We start from the raw sequence: 19,686 nt of genomic DNA, 5'->3' as shown, positions 1-19,686 counted from the left end.
CACAGCCGGACCAATCAGTTCCGGCCAGCGCTTAGGGCTGGATCGGAGGCGGCTGACGTCAGGACGTCACTCCGCTCGTCGCCATGGCGACGAGGAAAGCAAAACAAGGAGGGCCGCTCATCGCGGCCCTTCTTGTTACTTCTGATCACCGGAGGCGATCAGAAGTACACGTCTGGAGCGCCCTCTAGTGGGCTTTCATGCAGCCAACTTTCAGTTGGCTGCATGTAATTGATTTTTTTTAAATAAAAAAAAAACCCTCCCGCAGCCGCCCTGGCGATCTTAATAGAATGCCAGGGTGGTTAAAGGTCACAGACGAAGAGGATCGTGTGCACATCTTTAAAACACCAGAGCAAGCTCAAGATTTCCTCAAAGCAGCTACAGGGGAAGGAGAAGAGAATTCTGCGAGCCCTAGAAGCAAGAGTTGAGCTGAAGTCATTATCTTCACAATAGTGTTTATGTCCTTCCTGGATCACTGAGGATGATTTAATCCCTCAGTGCTTTTTCCTTTTCCTAATATGGTCTCCTATTGCGAGAGGAGTTTTTGCTACTATCGAATGCCCTGGTCACTAACATTGTTAAACAAAGAGTTGGAATTGCATAGCGGCCAGTTTTGCTGTTTGGCCACGGAGCAGGAGTAAGAAGTGCATGGGGAAGAAGAGAAGTACTGTTCCGACTGTTCAAAGGTTTAGGGAAGGGGAGAAGGTAAAAGGGAGGGAGGGGGGGAGGGAATCTCTCTGCATGGATGGGTTAATAAGGCTACTATGTATGTATATGCACTGACACGGTGCTCGAGGGGAGTTGGGATCTGGAGGGGACACCGACCATTTGAAACTCTCGAACTACATCCCACATAATAATTATCTCGTGGAACGTCAAGGGATTGCAGTCACCTAATAAGCGATCGAGAATTTTAAAGCATCTCTGAAAACTTAAAGCAGATATATGCCTACTACAGGAGACGCATCTAACACAAGAGCAATTTAAATTTATGAAAAAAAATTGTGTTGGCTCTGTATACGGATCATTGAGCCAGGGAGAAAAAGATCCGAGTGACACTCCCTACACTATCAAGAAGCAGTGTAAGTGTAAGGGCAAAATAGTTCTCACCAGATCACCGACGTTTCCTGAATCTGCTGCTGGGACGTGCGCACATCGGACTGTATAAAGAAAGGCTGTATATACCATCAATAGGAAGAAAAAGAAGTGGAATTCCGGGCACCTTCCGTCCAGATTCTTTATTGCACTGTTTTCAAAACAGGTGACTTGTCAATGACACATCCATATTGTGGATCATCAGGTGGTGGTGCGATAGAGGTGGGGGGGTGCTGGGCACCAGATGGCGCTTGCGACGGCCGTTTCACGTCTCACTAGACTGGTCACGCTGCGCTCCAATAACGTTTTGGATAAAAAAGCTGGGGTTCTTGCTCTAATCCATAAAAATGTGTCTCATCAAGTTCTTTATTCAAATAACGATGATAATGGTCGGTGTCTTTGTCTAAGGTTACAACTCTCGGGCGAACAATTAACAATATTCGAAAACGAAGGGTTGTCCGCACAATGCTCCTAAAATCCAATACTTTATTCATGGACGTATCCAACAAAGATCAACACACATCACCAGCTGACATGTTTCGGACCTACTGGTCCTTATTCATAGCTAAAGTACCAATAGCACAGAAAGCCTAATATATACCCTTCCCCTGTGGGGTGGGCGGTCAATGTGCATCGCCCCAATGGGGAAAATAAAACTTTCTTTGATAGGTTAACACAACAATTCGAGTAATATAATCATAGGGGGAGATATGAATTCTGTGGTGGATGTTGGAGAGGACAGAAGTAATAAAACGGGGTTAACTAGGCCAAATGATTTAAGGTTAAAACTGCTAATGGATAGAACCAATTTGATAGACGCATGGAGATATATGAACCCCCCTATCCAAAGAATATACTTTCTTTTCCGCGCCACACAGGTTTTTTTCCAGGATCAATTTATTCTTGATGTCAGAGCAATTGGTTAGCAGATTACAGAAGGTCACAACCGAAGATATGATTATTTCTGATCATTCTCCGATTCTTGCGGACGTTCAGGAGAGAAGTCCCCGGGGATCTGATATTTTGTGGCATTTTCCATCGAGTCTTTATAAGGACAGACTTTTTGAAGCCAATTTGATTAACTGGTGGCATGATTTTCAGACAGACAATAAGCAGCACAGGAGTAATCGGATCTTGTATTGGGAAACAGCTGTCCTGAGGGGGCCCATAATATCATTTCAGTCAGCTAAGAAGAAGCAATTACATCAGCAGTATACTCAAGCTATTGGGAAAGCGGGAGAGGCCTATAATAAATTCAAGGACTGCCCATCTGAAATTAATAGAAAGGCATGGGTAAATGAGAAGCTTAAAGCAGATGTTTGGCAGAAAGCTAGGGAGGGTTTATAGAAACCGTTCTCAGACGCAACATTTTTTTAAATATGGGGAAAAAGCAGGAAGACTATTAGCTAACACGGCAAAAGCTCAGAACACAAGTTTACATAAACCCATCTGCCTTAAAGGGAAAAAAATAAAAATCCGCGGAAGGTCAGGCTCCTTCCGCGTTCCAAAATGTGCCTCACGGCGGCACGCTGACGTCATCGGACGTCCTCCGGGCTTTACTGCGCAGGCTCAGAACTACTGAGCCTGCGCAGTAAAGCCCGGAGGACGTCCGATGACGTCAGCGTGTCGCCGTGAGGCGCATTTTGGAACGCGGAAGGAGCCCGACCTGGCCGCCGGCCTGGCCAGGTCGGGTCGGCCACCGGAGACCACCGGCAGCCTGCGGAGCGGCGCCGAGGGCACCTCCTGCCTGCCACGGGCTGGAGGAAGCCCCAGGTAAGTGGATGCGGATTTTTATTTTTTTTTAACAGTCCCTGAACCTTCCCTTTAAAGACAAGCAAGGTAATATGGAAGCAAACCCCAAAAGGGTGGCTGACCAGTTTGCCGACTATTTCAGAGAAGTATATAATAGCTCACCGGGTGACTGGACACATCTCACAACTTTTATTGATAAGCTCTCACTACCTAAACTAACCGAAGACGAGATTACCCTACTAAATGCAGACATTACTGAAAATGAATAAATCTATAAAAGATGAGAGGAGCGCTCCATAGTGTAAAACCAATGGTAATTTTATTATGCGCAAATAAAAATCCTACTTACAGGATGGAAGTTGAAATGTCGCATGTAGTATATTTAGTACATTCAGGAGACCAATCGTCCCTCCTGCAGCGTGGATACCGCCCGGCTGTAGCCAGCAGCAAAGCGTCCGTCCGTGTGGAAGGTCCTCTCTCTACCGGGGGGCGTGGTCACCATAGATACGTGCCTGTAGCGTGATGACGCGTTTCGGCGTCACTGCCTTCGTCAGATCACGCTACGGCACTGGGCCCGCTCAGTTAAAAGCGCCTGCTTCCGCCCTAAAAACTGACGTGATCAGAGAGGGCTGGGAGAGGCGCATATATTGCATAGCAACGCTTAGTGGTTGCTGTGGTGACGGCGTACAGGGGACAGATCTTCCCTGCGCTTTTATGCCACTCAGTCTGTTCTGGTCAGTGAAATGTAAAGTGCCTAGCACAGAACGAGGATTGACAACTGACACAAACATGTGTCAATGTCTCTTATATGGACAGTAAATAAGGAATATTCTTTAGATTTGTTAAAACTAATTGTAAATAAAAAATCTATATAAATACATAATAAACTGGTGCATAAAAAATAGCTGACAGAAATAATAAAGATGTCTAACAAATATGTATCAAAAGTTATATATAAAACAATCAGGGTAAGTACACAATGGATTAAAATAGTGGAGCAAATGATACAATGAAATGGGTAGAATTCAAATTTAATTTTGAAAAATGCACAACAAAATTGTGTAAACGCCCAAACCTCTAATGAAAGTGGAGGGAGGGCTGATGTAAATTGGTGTTTACTTACATGGATTGAAAAAATGCAGTTTTGCTGGACAAAAAAAACTTACTGAAAATGAGGTTAAAGAGACACTGTAGCGAAAAAAAAAATGATGATATTATGATTTGTATGTGTAGTACAGCTAAGAAATAAAACATTAAGATCAGATACATCAGTCTAATTGATTCCAGTACAGGAAGAGTTAAGAAACTCCAGTTGTTATCTCTATGCAAAAAACCCATTAAACTCTACGACTTTCAAAGTCGTGGAGAGGGCTGTTTTCTGACTTTTATTATCTCAACTGTTAGTTAACTATTTACTTTTTCTCTGCCAGAGGAGATGTCATTACTTCACAGACTGCTCTGAAAGACTCATTTTGAATGCAGAGTGTTGTGTAATCTGCACATATTAGAGAATGATGCAATGTTAGAAAAAACACTGTATACCTGAAAATAAAAATATGAGGATATTTTCTTTGCTGCTAAACTTCTAGTAATTATTCATAGTACACAACCAATTCATTATAGCATATATTTTTTTTCGCTTCAGTGTCTCTTTAAAGTGGCGATTACAAATCCGAAAAATATGAAATCTCCAGGACCAGATGGTATGACAAGTGAATTTTTTAAAATATTAAAATCAGAAATTTCCCCATGTGTAACTGAGATGTATAACAAACTTCTGAAAGACCAAGTCTATCCGCAAACAGGCCAAGTGGCATATATAAACCTCCTATATAAAGAGGGGCGAAATCCAGGAGATCCTGGCTCTTATAGGCCCATCTCGTTACTGAATCAAGATGTCAAACTATTATCTAAGCTTTTGGCAGGCAGGTTAGCCACTATAATGCCCAGGCTAATTCACAGTGATCAGGTTGGCTTCATAAAGGGAAGATCAGCGGTGGGAAACATCCATAAAATGATGTTGTTACTCGAACATGTGAGAGCATACCCAGATACATACAAAAATAGTATGATTTTATCCTTAGGCCCCGTTCACACTTGCGGTTCTCTGCCAAACGGACCGGATGACCTGACCGGATCCGGACCGGATCCGGATCGGAACCGTACGGTTCTGATCCGGATCCGATCCGGATCCGGTCAGTTTGCATCAGGTGTTCATCAGGATGCGATCCGGATCCGTTTGGCAAAAGATAGTAGAAACCGAATAAAAATGTTGGGGTCTGGGAGATCAGCAGAAGGTGGACCTGTGGAATCAGGCCCTCCGCTGTTTAGCACTCACCTCCACCTCCGACATACTGCCAACATCTCCAGCACGTTTAAAGTCACTGCTGCTCCACTCCAAAATGCTTGCCCATGTGTCCCCATCCAAAATCGCCGCTTCAATACGCATAGGAAGTGGGGTAGAACATCCGGATTTTTAGCCAGTGTGTTGTGCGCTCTCCGGTTCTCATTGGTTTGTATTGGCCGGATGGTGCAGTCCGGCTCCGCTCCGGATACGGCTGCCGGAGGAGCCGGACCAAAAAATAGCGCATGTTGGGTCTTATGCCGGAGTCCGGATCCGGTCCGGACGAAACGGACGCATGTGAACGGACGCATAGGCTTTCATTGCTATGCCGTGCGTCCGTTCCGTCCGTTCTGCATGCGGTCCGGCTCCGGCACGGCGATTCCGGACGGCGACCGCTAATGTGAACCGGGCCTTAGACGCCAAAAAAGCGTTGGATAACATCGAATGGGATTGGCTTTTTCATATCATGGGAAAAACAGGGTTTTCAAGGCGCCTTTATGAATGGCAATAAAGCCACGTATAATACGCCTCAAGCACAGATACACTCCCAGGGATTTCTCTCCTCACGAATTAAACTATTAAAGGGCACTTGCCAGGGATGCCCGCTTTCACCCCTACTATTTAATTTAGCGTTCGAGCCACTAGCTAACACATTGAGAGCCAAAACCAAGGGCATGCAAATAGAGTCTAAATACATGAATCAAGCATTATTTGCTGACGACATGCTGCTCTTCCTGGAAGACCCATCTAATCAGGTCCCCGAAGTTTTTTCTATTCTAGAGGAAGTGGGAAGGTGGTCAGGTTTTTTAAAATTAACAAAAGTAAAAGTGTTTTGTTCCCAATCTCCAGAAAAGCAGATCCTACACAATGGATGAATCTTGGAGTTAGCGAGGTGGCCACCTTCCTTGGTTTTAACAAAGTTGTCTTGTTAAGTTTTGATATATTTTTTCTTATGTGATAAATAAAGTTTTTTGATATTTTTATAAATCCTTGTTGGTTGTCTGACTCAGAACCCCTCATTGTTTATCCTTATACTTTTTGAATCTTGGAGTATACCTAGCCAGATCGGAGTTTAAATACCAGGGTATTAAAATTACAAGGGACCCCACTCAGATCTATAGTGCTAACTTTAGTCCTTTAATCAAAGACATTATCCGACAACTAGAAAGCTGGGGACTGGGGAGGGTTGCCTGTGGGGCTTCCAGGAAGAGCAGCACTGATCAAAATGTTCTCCATGGGCAGGCTCCTATACCCCCTGCAGACGCTCCCTCTATTACTCAAAGACAAAGACATACAGGTCCTGCAATCAGCTTTTAACAAATTCCTCTGGAAGGGTAAAAGGCCACGGATTGCACTATCTAAATTATTTCTAGCTGGAGGGTTGGGAGGTCTCAAACTCCCAGACGACAGAAATTGCAATTTAGCCTTACTATTACGTCATGTCCAAGACTGGATACAAGGGACAAGCAAGTTCTCCAACTATGAGCTAGAAGCAGAAATAGCACAGCCCTGGTCGTTACTGGGTTTACTGCACTCAAATATACCAAAACTTCCACTGAGATTTAAAAGTAATGTGATATTCCGCGATACTATTGCTACTTACAGAGCAGAGAGGAAAAAATTGGGGTTACCAGTCTTAATTTCCAAATGCATGCCACTTCGGGGCAACCCTAATTTCCCCCCAAGCACACAACAAAAAAAACTTTTTAGAATGGGATGAAAAAGGCCTAACAAGTCTGGGGAACTTGCTTGACCTACGCACAGGATCCTGGCTTTCTTTTAAAGAAATACTTCATTCATACCATATTAACCCAATGGGCTATTTCCCATACTTACAATTTAGATCATATGTCAAAACACTAGTAAAAGACATAAAAAAGATAGCTGTACCCACAAAATTTGATAGTCTAATTGGGCCTAGAACTCCGCCTAGAAACCTGTCAGAAATTTATGCTAGTTTGAGGGACCTGGAAGAAGAGAAGAGTAAAATGTTAATAGCTAAACCATGGAGGAAATACACAATAGTTGAGGCATTACACACTAAAATATGTGAAGGTATTACAATGGTGAATGAGGTAATAAATTCAGAAATATGGCGAGCTTCTCATTTAAAGAGAGTCTGAAGCGAGAATAAATCTCGCTTCAGACCTCCTAGATAGCAGGGGCATGTGTGCCCTTGCTAAACCGCCGCTATTCCGTGGCTTAATGGGGTCCCTGATCCCCCAAATCCCCTCCGTAAAGCGGGGGAGCACTTCCGCATTGGGGCAGGGCTAACCGCCTCAGCCCTGCCCCACACGTGTCTGTCAGACGCGTATCTCCGCCTCTCCCCCACCCCTCTCAGTCTTCCTTCACTGAGAGGGGCGGGGGAGAGGCGGCGATGCGCGTCTGATAGACGCGCGTGGGGCAGGGCTGCAGCCGTTAGCCCTGCCTCCAGGAAACAAAATTTCTGACCAAGACTACGACCAAGTCTTGCGGGGGTGGGTTTGGGGGTGAAGGGACCCCCGTTTAGCGGCGGGATAGCGGCGGTTTAGCAGGGGCACACGTGCCCCTGCTAACTATGAGCTCTGAAGTGAGATTTATTCTCGCTTCAGAGTCTCTTTAAGGTAAGGTAAAATATGCCTTCAATATATAATATAAACACCCCCCTGCACACTATGTTCCAGAATGTCCCAAATGTCAATTGGTGAATGCAGATTTCTATCATTGTGTATGGTTGTGTCCCAGGATTGGAATGTTTTGGGAAAAAGTGATAGAAAAGGCTAATGAGTTATGCCACAAACAGGTGGCTAAGGATAGAGACTTGTGCCTTTTTAACTACTCCAAATTGGGAGACGCAGATCCACAGGAGCAACCTTCAACGCTCTTCCACATCATTATCATTACTGCAAGAAAATATTTGTTCAGCTGGTGGCTGAAGCTGAGTCCGCCCAAAATGTCTGATATTAAAAAAGAAGTACTCAAGCTATTCACAATGGAAAAAACACTAACTCTTCAAGCGAAGGAAAAATGCACAAAGAATTTCTTTAAATTATGGAGAAACTTTATTACCAAAACTTTTACACAACAGGAAATACATCTCCTTATGGAACATTTCAAATACACAGCGTGGTATTGCACAGAGGACATTCTGGGCACGTTGGGCAGGCTCTGGAATTTGGAGTAGAGAATTATGATCTCTGAGTAAAATGACAATCATAATTCTTCCATGCAGAGAGAAGGTGAGCGGGGGGGGGGGGGGAGCGGGTCTGTTTTTTGGGGGGAGGGCTGTGTTTTTGGGGGGAAGGGGGAGGAAAGAGGGGGAAAATGTACTTGTTCCAATTTAATATACTCACTGTTAAGTAGCCCTGAGTTTTCTTTTACTGGTTTTGGGGCTACTGTCTATGCAACCGGCTTGCGTATGCTAATGCAGTTTTGTTGTACCTTGCTGCACATGGAACAAATAAAATATGTTTTAAAAAAATTGTTACGCAATTCAACAGTACAGCTTAACCTAACCCTACTCTTACACAGAACCCTCCCCTGGTTGTAACTAACCCTAACCACCCCCCTAGTGCTGCCTAACTCTAACCACCGCCCGGTAGTGACTAACCGTAACAACCACCCCTGTGGTGCCTAACCCTATCCCCTCTGGTGGTGCCTATTCCTAACCATCCCGGGTGTTTCCTAATCCTAACCACCCCTAGGGTGGTGTCTATCCCTACCCCCCCCCCCCCCCCCCGGTGGTACCTAACCCTAACCACCACCCCGCAGAAACACCCTTACACATATACAGTAGAAATGAGAATATATTTGACAACGTAAAATCTGTACATACATACGAAATAATATGACAAAAACTATAACGTTGCAAGCTTCTCAAACGATAACATATTTCAAAAACTTTAATGTTCTAATGTTTTTAACAATATTTATCTGGTGGCCTTTTTTCTGCTTTGGGCACTGTATTAACGATAAATGCATTGGAGTCTATGGCGGCGCCCTTTTCCTGCTACCCTGAAAAGTGATAAAGTCTGGAGGGAACCCAGAACCATCTAAATAATATTGTATTGGGAAATTCAACAATTGCCAAATTAATGGAAATTTTAGGTATTGCTTTCCAGATGGATTGCCAGTTGCTATAAGCAAGACCAGCCCCCCCTCCCCCCCCACACACACACTTCTGTTCCAATGTTTTTTTATTGGGATTTCAGTCATCTTAATGACATATCTAACATAACAACAGTACAATTTTTTACGTTAAGAGTAAATAAGATACAAAGACCAAGTCTGAGCAGTAATACAGAAAGGTTGGTCAATAACAGAGATTACAAATGCAGACATCAAACCAACAAACGCTGATTCCAGTGACACCTTTAATGACTAACTGTACATGGTGTATTGCAAGCTTTCCAAATGTTACGTCTTTCTTCTTCAGGCTTTATACAGAACTGGATCAGAACCGGATAATAAGAAGTTTTGAATCACATACAGACTTTTATATGATTCTGTAGCCTCAATCTGACATGGAAGGAGGTACAACTGTGTGACATCATGTCAGACTGAGCCTACAGAAAAAACGTAAGGTGTGGAAAGCTTGCAGTATACCATGTACAGTTAGTCATTAACCTCCTTAGCGGTATTTCCGACACTGTGTCGGGCACACCGCCGGCTGTCCCCAGGAGTCCCCCAGTATAATTTTGAGCAATCGGATAGTTCTAATATCTTCAGATAGCACTAGGCTAGCTAGCAGTGGTGGTCAGCATCCTTAGATTACGTTTGATCCTCCCCGATCCCCCTGTTTATACATTACCCCCCTGGATCCAGTAATCGAGCAGCCTCCCTGCACATCTCCGGTCCTCTCTATGAGGAGGATGGGGTCTGCGCTTGACGTCATGACGTCGCTGACATCATGACGTCATGTGCGATCCTCCCCATAGAGAAGAGCGCAGCTGAGACGGGAGGCTCCGCAATCACGGGATCCAGGGGGGTAATGTACTTAGCGGCGATGGGGAGGGGCAGACGTAATCTAAGGATGTCGGCCACCACTGCTAGCTAGCCTAGTGCTATCTGAAGATATTAGAACTATCCGATCGCTCAAAATTATAATGGGGGACTCCTAACTGCAAACCCTCCGGTGTGCGTAACTCCCAGGAGGTTAAAGATATCACCTGAATCAACGTTTGTTGGTTGTATGTCTGCATTTCTGCTCCTCGACTAACACTGGACCACACCTCACTTGCTTCACCATGAGAGATTACAATGAATACAATATTATCATATCTATAGCAAGTTATATAGAACCAATCACATTACATCTCTTATGGTGTTACTTCTGGTCCTCCTGGGAACTGGGGGACTACAATCCACCCTACTAAGTTCCAGGGGCCACATCCATCCCTTAAGATACTATGTAATGTAATTATCTTCATTCTAATAATGAGAACATTATACTGTAGTGGGTCAATTGTAGATATGCCTAAATAAGAGCATAACTACCCCAATGAGTAGGTCTATTGATAACTACATTGTATATTAAAACAATTAAATAATCAAAAAACAAAAAGGAGTGTCCATCGGGACATGCTACCGAGTAATGGCTACCATGTTTACTAAGTCTGCAGTATAAAATCTTTAGCAGAGCCAATAGATAAAGTGAAAAACAGTGAGCGGCAAGAGTGCAATTTGTTTACATTTCAAATACCGTATATACTCGCAAGCAAGCCGACCCACATATAAGCCGACCCCCCAACTTTTGCCTGAAAAACCAGGAAAAAATGATTGACCCTCATATAAGCCGAGCTGCTGTTTAATTAAGAGCAGGACAGGGGAATAGGAAGCCGCGGATCTAAGGTAATAGCAGCGGCCGCGGGGGGAGCGGGTGGGAGAGGGCGGGGGGGACGACCCTCAGGCACATCACTCGCAAGCAAGCTGACCCCCCAACTTTTGACCCACTTTTTGTGGGTCCAAAATTCGGCTTGCTTGCGAGTATATACGGTAACTTGGACTTGATGAGTTGGTTGATGCATATAATATCCCAGAATCTGAGAAATATAAATATCTAAGCCTATATAATGTTTTATCAAAACATATCTTTATTACCCCAAGAGAATAGATTGCTTAAACCTGAAGAAAACAATCTGAAAGGAACAGCTGTGTTCTATAGAATTGTACTATCTAATCCAGAGGAAATTCCAAAATGGCAGCTAAGAAAATGGCAGGAATGTCTACAAACAGACATAGAACAAGAGGTTTGGGAACTGGTGGCGCTGAAATCACTAAAAACAATCCTCACATTGGCCAATATGCAATTCAATTTTTCTCATGAGTTTTCTCCTGGGAGATAAATTTTCATGCTCTATTTACAATAGCTTTTCAGCAATTGAAAAAGTACCACCATGTGGGCGGAAAAGTACTGTCCAAACTATTGTAAGTATTTTCTTGATTGCCGGTGCTTTAAAATGCATTTTATTGACAAGTTTAAAAATATCACTTGGGAGAAAACTCAGGTGAAAAAGTTAATTGCATATCGGCCATTGTGTTTCACACCATGTGGATTTGATCAAAATGATTGGGCAGTGGTACATGATCCCTGAAAAATCTCTAAATCTTGATAACAAAACATCCCCCCCTATATTGGAGAGATTGTGACCAAGTGGGATCATTGGAACACCTCTTTTGGTACTGCCCTAAGATTCAAGTACTATAGGAAGAAATGGAGAAAACTCTTAAAAAATTACCAATCAATCTTACCCATATCCCCCAGGTATGGACTTGCTGCACCTCAAGATCATACACCTGCCCACAAGGGAAAGATTCATCTTCAATCACATATTTATAGCAACAAGACTGCTAGTAGTCGACAACTGGAGGTCCTCAGATATCCCCAAAAAAGAGGAAATCCTCAAAAAAGTTGTCTTTCCTTAATACGGCAGGTCTGAGGCCTTCAGGTTATCCCTTCCACCCCTCCCACTTCTGAACATACTGTAATTGTGTTGTGCATTGGAAGGTAGGGAATTAGGAATTGTATACAACTCAGGAATTAAGAGACCGGTATCAGGGAAATTTGGACAAATGAATTCAAATCTACACATCTGAACTGACAGATGTTATTAACCATCACTTTATTTGCTGATATCTGAATATTTCAGAAGTTGGAATTCGATGAGTCTATGGCGGCGCCCTTTTCATCCACTAGCCCTTTTATCTTGCTACCCTGAAAAGTGATAAAGTCTGGAGGGTACTCAGAACCATCTAAATAATAGTTTATAGGGGAATTCAACAATGGCTAAATTAATGGAAAATGTAGGTATTGTTTTTCAGATGGGTTCCCAGTTGCTGCTAGAAGCAAGACCAGGCCCCCCTCCCACTTCTGAGCAAACTGTCATTGTGTTGTGGGTTGGAAGGTGGGGAATTAAGAACTGTATACAACTCAGAAGTTAAGAGACCGGTATCAGGGAAATTTAGACAAATTAATTTAAACCTACACATCTGAGCTGGAGAATGTGTACGATTTTTAGTAAGGGTTATTAACCATCACTTTATTTGTTGATATCTGAATCTTTCAGATGTTGGAATTGGATGAGATGCTTTCAATTCAGCCCAGTTAGGTTAGGTTATAGTGAAATAGTTATTTCCACTGAAATGGGCATAGAATATTCACAAGCTCAGGATAAAGGTCTATAATGTGTTTTTTTAAGCAATATCTTCTGTATTACTATTACTGTTAATATTATTGCTCAGTATTTATATAGCACTGACATCTTCCACAGCGCTGTACAGAGTATATTGTCTTGTCACTAACTGTCCCTCAGAGGGGCTCACAATCTAATCCCTACCATAGTCATATGTCTACAGTATATGTGTATCATGTATTGTAATCTAGGGACAATATTAGGGGGAAGCCAAGTAACTTATCTGTATGCTTTTGGGATGTGGGAGGAAATCGGAGTGCCCGGAGGAAACCCACACAGACGTGGGGAAAACATACAAACTCCATGCAGATAGTGTCCTGGCTGGGGTTACAACTGGGGACCCAGCGCTGCAAGGCGAGATTGATAACCGCTACGCCACTGTGCTTTTAGCAGAAATATTAAAAGCTATGTTTCCATTTCCCCGTGCTAACACCTTGAGGCATCTTGCCATTCATACCTGTGATTCCCTAGTAAGGAACTAGTTAGGAACAGCTCTAGATACTGTTACCACTAACTACAGACCGGCAGCTTTTGGTGGACCTGACAGTCCGGAATACGGGGTGCTGATGCTAAAGTTTCAGTAATGATTTGTTCACACTAAGAACATTTGCATTTTTTTAAAGCGCCGGCGATTTTCAAAATCGCCCTAAAAGCACTTGTACAATGATTCCCTATAAGAGAGTTCACATCTGAATGGTTCATTTCCAATGCGCTCAGCAAAGTGCTGCCTGGACCATTTTTGGGGCAATTTCCCTATAATGGCAGGTATAGGGAAATCACAAAATGCTTGAAAAAGCGCTTGGTATAGCGATTTCCCCCAGGGATGGTCGTAGTCAGCCAACTTCGCTACGCTGGAACTACGCGTAGTTTTACGCAATTACGCTTCGCTAAACTACGGCTCCAAAGTCAAATATTCGCTTCGTATGCATTTCGTAGACTACACGTTAAAATACGCAATTACGCATAGTGCGAAGCGTAGTGTATGCGGATGCTTATGCCCGTATGCAGAACATTTTATGCATTAATTATTATTATTATTTAGTATTTATATAGCGCCGACATATTACGCAGCGCTGTACAGTGTATATATATATATATATATATATATATTGTCTTGTCACTAACTGTCCCTCAAAGGAGCTCACAATCTAATCCCTACCATTGCCATATGTCTATATTATGTAGTGTAAGTACTGTAGTCTAGGGCCAATTTTTTAGGGGGAGCCAATTAACTTATCTGTATGTTTGTGGGATATGGGAGGAAACCGGAGTACCCGGAGGAAGCCCACGCAGACACGGAGAGAGCATACAAACTCTTTGCAGATAGTGCCCTGGCTGGGATTCGAACCAGGGACCCAGCGCTGCAAGGCGAGAGCGCTAACCACTACGCCACCGTGCTGCCCATAATTCCTCTGTAAATTCATATACCGGGAACTCTTCTATACGTACATTCCCCTTTCCAATTTGTAAGCATACAATCGCACGCGGAAAATTAGACAATACACATGTTAACTACTTATAGTGGGCATAAGCTACGCATAACAGTACTTCGATTCGCGTAAATTCGTAAGCGTAGTTTTGAAACTTCAGCTACGAACTACGATTCGTAGATGCGAACTACGATGCGTAAAGTCACAGTGGCGTAGTTTTTGCCCATCCCTGATTTCCCCCAGTGTTTTTAAGAATAAATGCATTGTATTTATTCTTTTCCGGGTCAGAGAGTCAGGAAGTAAAAATATATCACTCCGCTAAAGCGCTTTGAAAAACGCATTACAAAAAAAAGAAGCGTGCAGGTAAGAGCCGGGAGGGGGGAAAAATAATCCCTCACAAAATGGAAAACTGCTGGCGTCAGCGATTTTGATTTTAGATGTGAACGAACCTAAGTGAAGATTTGTACAATATACATATGTCCAGTAAATGGAGGTGACAACTAGCCTCCAATGACAATTTACCCAACCTGTAGGTCTTGTCTGACAGTACCTGTGAGTTGGTGTGAAATTTCACAGACTGGTGAGTTTCAATAGGAAAAATCTACTGTAGTCAGCTTTCACTTAACACTTAGGCCCACAATCATGCATTAGCATCAAAATGTTCAATACATGTAAGCTTTGAAGTCTACCTGTCCACATAATACGCTGTCAAGTTATCCCTCAGAGTAAAAGATTTGAATTGAACACCTGAGATACTCACTGTTCTGGGTAGGATTGCAGTGGCTAATTACACAATTCTTGCCTAGGCAACTTAACAGGAAGAGGAAGTGACCTCTGCTGAAAGGAACTCAGTCAACTCAAAGTTCCGAATGTTTCTCCAGTCTATCCTAAAAAAAACAAAAAAAAAGAAAGTCTTCAGTTGCCAACTAGGTCACAATAAATCACACTCCAAAACAGTACGGAAAGTCAGAAAAAAAAATCCAAGTACTATAAATCACACAAGCAATACAAGCCTGGCAGAAGCTTCAAAAGGCAGTTCTAGGATGTTTATTTATTCATTATTATTTTTATATAGTGTGGAAAGGGGATATGAACTTTTGCAAGCTTGCAAATGTTTCCCTTTTGGGATTGTTATATCTTACTCTCTCCCTTGGACCTCCTTGAAGCTTTGTTGCTTTAATATGAAAACTGGTAGTCACTGGCTGTGATGACCGAAAAAACCAATATTCTCTTCTCTTTTACATGAAAAATCTTTGATGACTGCCGACCAGGTTCAGGGGCGTAATGATCGCCCTCACAATGGATGCAGCTGGAGGGGCGTAGGGTGAGAGGGGTGCTCTTGGCTCTGTGGCACAACCAGGGCCATTTTTGTGGCAGGAAGGGGCGCAGCACAGGAGAGGGAATCAGCAGTCACACATAGTGGTGGGAAGGGGGGCCAGACCTTCTCACCTTGGGTTCCCACCTTCAGCACTCCCCCCTCCAGAAATGACAGCAGTGGGCAGGAGCTCTCACCTCTAGCATTCTATGCGATGCCCGGTATTTTCTTCAGCACCTCATTCTACTTCCTGGAAGTAGAATGAGGCACTGCAGAAAAGAGCGGGCATTGCATAGAATACAAGAGGTGAGAGTTCCTGCCCACTGCTGTCATTTCTGGAGGGGGGAGTGCTGAAGGTGGGAGCCCAAGGTAAGGAGGGGGGGGGGGATCAGGCCCCCTTCCCACCATTATGTGTGACTGCTGATTCCCACTCTTGTGCTGCGCCCCTTCCTGCCACAGAAATGGCCTTGGTCGGGACACAGAGCCCCCTCCCCGCCTCTGTGTGTGAGCGCTGAATCCCCTTTACTAATATATAGTCGGGTACAGCCCTTTCTAGGGGGAGGGCAAAAGACACGCAGTCCTCTTAATGGGTGATCCACCACACCCACTTCAACATGTATTTCTTTAGGAAAAGGACTTGTAAAAATACTATAATGCAATCTTGCAGTGCAAAAACTTGGAACAACTTTATTGGCACTTGTACAAAAATACAAAAATAGACGTATTTATCAAAAAAAATTTGGATCCATGAGGTCAGTCTTCATAGAGAATAATATAAAATATCCAAAGAACTTTTCATGAAGCTGACAAACACTGTAATCTGGCTCGACTTGATAAGCGATTATAGGTTTATAGGCAATGACACATGTTCGTTGCGGGCTTATTTTGTGCCCTTCATCAGGCCATAATATATACAAATAATTCTAAAAAATAGAACAAACAAAATTGACATTAGAATCTAATACAATAAGCTAGAAGGTAAAGAAAGTTCCATATACCAAGAGAAGAAGATCCACGGAAACATGGAAATAGTATATAGAAAGCAGATCCAGATAATATGGACACTTGTAGTGGGCACCTAGGACTAGTAAATATCAGTCCCAGTACTACTAAGTTCGAGAGGAAGTACGAAAAATACTGAAAGACCATGCACACTTATAAATAAAGACCATATATCTCCATACAGACCTTTGAGGCCCACTCAGCAAAAGCCAGAGAAACAAAGATAAAAATGAGGGGCATCTGTGCCAACCAGATGTGCACAAAAACCTATATTAGAAAAAAGGGCGATATTGTATAAGGCCAGAGTTCCACTATGTCATACCTCCCTCTCACAAGATCACACTCAAAAAAGGTATACATTGGATGTCTCAGCCACCACAATATACACCAGAAGCTACCACCATCTATGCTAAAATATTACAAATGGCCAACTAATGGGTCATAATATTTGCATAAAAACTGCTCAGACACATATAGATATTCCAAATGACTATTACCAAACATGACGTACTTTATAAAGTAACGCCAGATGCTACAACAACCTTTACGTATATAATATATACTAATCCAATAGAAAAGTACATCAAAGCGGAGGAAGTAACAGCAAAATATACATATGATACTTACAATCCAACCGGCAGTAAGAGACAACCATGCAGCTCTTTGAGGAATATGAGTCGTAATGCCACCTATGCAGGGATGAGCAGAAACTACGCCAGTGCGAATTTACGCATCGTAGTTCGCATCTACGCATCGTAGTTCGTAAGCGAAGTCTCAAAACTACGCATACGATTTTACGCGTAGCGAAGTACCGTTACGCGTAGTTTACGCCCCTACGTGTAGTTCTCATGTGTATTGCGAAGTAAACTACGAATGCGCTATTTGCATCTATTTTTCCGCATACGATTGTATGCATACAAAATTACGCATTGGAAAGGGGAATGTACGCATAGAAAAGTTACTGTTACAAGCATTTGCAGAGGAATTCATGCGTACATTTTTATGCATAATGGCATAAGCGTCCGCATGTACTACGCTACGCACTATGCGTAATTGCGTATTTTAATGCGTATTCTACGAAATGTATACGAAGCAATTATTTGGTTTTGGAGCCGTAGTTTGGCGAAGCGTAATTGCGTAAAACTACGCGTATTTCCAGCGTAGCGAAGTTGGCTGACTACGACCATCCCTGCACCTATGTCGGCTTAAATACACCGCTGCATCGTCTGAAAACAGCCACCGCGCATGTGTCATAAGGTGTGGCACACCCAGTTAGATAATCCACCAATGACACCAGGCAGTCCAGCCTACCGGTAAGTAGAACATCATACAAGAAAATAAGTGGTCTGGCACTGTAGCTTTAATGCATATCAGCAGGCATACAATGGTGAGAACAATGATGTAGCAAAAATGTGGCAAAGTGATACAATGTCCCACAAGTACTTATCGTGCTGCTGCTGAGGTGAGGGAGAAACGTCTGTGGGCGCCAGTGGGTGCACGGCCTTACGACCGTTTCGCTGTGGAATAAGCCTTGCTTCTTCGGAGGCCTGTGTGCACACAGGCCTCCGAAGAAACGGTCGTAAGGCCGTGCACCCACTGGCGCCCACAGACATTTCTCCCTCACCTCAGCAGCAGCACGATAAGTACTTGTGGGACATTGTATCACTTTGCCACATTTTTGCTACATCATTGTTCTCACCATTGTATGCCTGCTGATATGCATTAAAGCTACAGTGCCAGACCACTTCTTTTCTTGTATGATGTTCTATGACACTGCCGATAAACGGTCTTGAGCACGTAGTATCTGCTGAGGAATAACGTTACAAGACAATAGTCACTGTACCTCATCCCCGGGTCACACTGAGTGCCTGCCTCATCTTTTTTCTACTACCGGCAAGTAGACCTATTGGCAAAGGGAGTATCCAGTCCAGCAGTGTAACCACGCTGAAGTACATTCCGCGCACCCGGAAGTGACATCGCCGGACAGGGGGGCCCTAATGCAGATCAGGGGAGGCCAAAAGCCCACGCTGGAGTGCATGTATGGGTAGGTATAAAGTGGAATTGAGATTTTGCCTCACCTGGACACTCCCTTTGCTAATATTAGCCATTTCATGCTGAAATCAATCGGGAATTGGCCTGTGGTGTATGGGTAGCCAACAAATATCTCTCTAATTAGGTTCAATCAGAGAGAGATCTGTCTCTTGTCGACCTTCACCTCCCCCTGCCCCCACCCCCTTCCTTATGGGTGACAGATGATTGCCAAGAGTGACTGGTGGCGCCGTAGTATGGCAGCCTCGGCTCTTGACTTTCGTACATTATTCCCCCCATCCTTCTAGAACCTATATGAGTCAAAACCAATTCCGGGTACAACCCCCCGTTTGTATTTGGCAAAATAAATGATTCTGATTCTGGTCTACTCATACATCATTGTATGTATGGCCACCTTTACATTTCAGAAGCCTATAGGCACAGAAGTTCTAGATGACCAAAACTCCGCCCTCCACCAAACCCGCAAACCTACACGTCTACCCCCATTCTCTGGCCCGTCTCACCTCCCTTTTTTCCCTGCCTAAAGGTGGCCACACACGATACAATAAAATGATCCAATTTTACAGCAATTCGATAAAAACGATCGTATCTCTGGAAAAAAAATCGAAAACCTTTTTTTCATTCGACTGAAAAATCAGATCGGATTTCCCGTTTTTTTTCCAATTATATCGATCCGGAATGCCAGATATTTCTCTTCAATTTCTACTAAAGATTGTATGGTGTGTGTTGGATTGTCAATTTATTAATATACACACCCTAGCAATTTTCTCAGAGTTTCCAATCATTTCTATCATAATTGGGGAAAAATTTAACACAGGTGTGTGGTACATTGGTCATATTTGTGAAATGTTACAATCAGTCAGAAAAATTGATTGCAATTCTTAAATTGAACAGATTTTTTTAAAAATTGTATGGTGTGTGGCCACCTTTAGGGTTGTAATCTTGAATCACATACTAGAAGAGTAGGTTTAAAAATACTCAGCTCATGGTTTCTGAATGCCTTGTGATCTCTCCTCTGGGAGTCGCTGGAGA

General features: G+C 43.3%; 2 protein-coding genes across 5 annotated transcripts in view; one reads left to right on the top strand and one right to left on the bottom strand.

Moving 5' to 3' along the window:
* Positions 1 to 19,686, bottom strand: part of LOC137538746 (low choriolytic enzyme-like) — a 1,161,243-nt gene that overhangs the window by 382,711 nt on the left and 758,846 nt on the right. For 3 of the 4 annotated variants that reach the window (XM_068261057.1, XM_068261060.1, XM_068261059.1), the window contains exon 2: positions 15,049 to 15,175. The gene's annotated coding sequence lies outside the window, so the exon portion shown is untranslated. Of the gene's footprint in view, positions 1 to 8,520; positions 8,611 to 15,048; positions 15,176 to 19,686 lie in introns of those variants that run through there. The other variant, XM_068261058.1, reaches the window with a different exon arrangement.
* LOC137537976 (hatching enzyme 1.2-like) overlaps positions 1 to 19,686 on the top strand; it is a 50,124-nt gene that overhangs the window by 772 nt on the left and 29,666 nt on the right. The gene's annotated exons all lie outside the window — the stretch shown is intronic.

Source organism: Hyperolius riggenbachi, chromosome 11 (assembly GCF_040937935.1).
Source record: "Hyperolius riggenbachi isolate aHypRig1 chromosome 11, aHypRig1.pri, whole genome shotgun sequence".
Classification (NCBI taxonomy): domain Eukaryota; kingdom Metazoa; phylum Chordata; class Amphibia; order Anura; family Hyperoliidae; genus Hyperolius; species Hyperolius riggenbachi.
Note: the sequence above shows the minus strand (reverse complement) of the source record. Positions and strands in the feature narration are given on the sequence as shown.